Source organism: Berghia stephanieae, chromosome 9 (genome assembly GCF_034508935.2).
Source record: "Berghia stephanieae isolate SIO BIC M18660-M18661 chromosome 9, UCSD_Bste_1.3, whole genome shotgun sequence".
Classification (NCBI taxonomy): domain Eukaryota; kingdom Metazoa; phylum Mollusca; class Gastropoda; order Nudibranchia; family Aeolidiidae; genus Berghia; species Berghia stephanieae.
The window spans coordinates 44,041,121-44,042,445 of record NC_088368.1 but is presented as its reverse complement, the minus strand read 5'-3'; the positions used below and the strand labels follow the sequence as shown (position 1 = coordinate 44,042,445).

The 1,325-nt window shown below is 38.6% G+C and overlaps 1 protein-coding gene across 5 annotated transcripts in view; it reads left to right on the top strand.

Annotated features, from left to right (window-relative positions):
* LOC144980297 (discoidin domain-containing receptor 2-like) overlaps positions 1-1,325 on the top strand; it is a 430,769-nt gene that overhangs the window by 62,541 nt on the left and 366,903 nt on the right. The window lies entirely within an intron of this gene.

The window sequence follows — 1,325 nt, the reverse complement described above, 5'->3', positions numbered from 1 at the left end:
ATTTCAGAAGAAAAAGATATATTATTTATTATATTATTGCTTTAACTTTCCACCACGATCAAACACGCATCAATGATAAATAAATTTATTTCAAATGCATTCAAATTTAGATATCTTCTACACTACGCAAACCTTATATCGCTTTGGATGTGTCACCGTTATACAATAATAAACATCCAAAAGAACTCAGGTGTAAATGCGTACCAACCTGGCTTCATGCATTGAAGGGGATGTTTATTGATATAAAAATTGAAACGTGAAAGATTTGCCAATAGAACTTTCTTTGACTTGAGAATATGAAAAAAAAATAAATCAAAAACAAAACAAAACAAAACAACAGTTTTTTTGTCTACATAATGTCTTACCACCATGGGCGGTCTTCTCATTCATATTCATTGAGCGCTATGTGGTCTTGTGGTATGACACTCGCTTTCGGATCGGAAGGTCCTGGGTTCGAGCCTCGCTCGGCGCATAGTTGAGTCCTTGGAAAAGTCTCTTTACTCACTTTCTCTTACCGTACTCGGGTATAAAATGAGTACCTGGCCGTTAACAGCGTTGTCTCTTTCCGAATAAAAGATTGTAATATCGCTTAACAGGCGTCATGTCCCGTCATAAATGTCAAGTGTTGCTGTTGGCCAGGGACCCCTTGTAAAGCGCTTTGAGCACGTTTAGTGGGTGTTGCACTATATAAAAGCTCAGTTTTTTAATTTTTAAAAATTTCTTTCTTTTTTTTTTAATTCTTTTTATTCACGTGGCTCGTCTCTGCGGTCCGGTCTTTGCTCCTTCGTACCCGAAAGGTACCGAGTTCGATCACCCACCGCTTACGCTAAACTGGCTGTGTGTGTGTGTGTGTGTGTGTGTGTGTGTGTGTGTGTGTGGCCTTGAGCAAGTCACCACCTCGCCCTATCTAGCTCAATTTGCGGCGCTGCACTGCACTGCGGCTGACGCCTGGGTTATTCTAGTCTTCCTCAATTTTGGAATAGCCCCTATAGCGACTAAAATATTAATCTCACTAAAATATTTGAACCAATTCCCCTTTGTCTTCCTTTTTCTTGGGTAGTTACATTACTTGTAATTCTAGAACTTTTTACTATCCCGTTTTCTTCCTTTTTACTGGCGCTGATATGACCTTAATGTGTTGCAAGCGCCGTAAAACCCTCAAAAGACAAACAATTATAAAAATTACGAATGTTTTGTTTTTCAAGTAGGCAGATATCTCCAAATGTGTTGTTATTTTGACAATGTGTGTATTGTGGATTGACACAGACAATGTGTGTTGTGTGTATTGTTGATTGACACAGACGATGTGTGTTGTGTGTATTGTT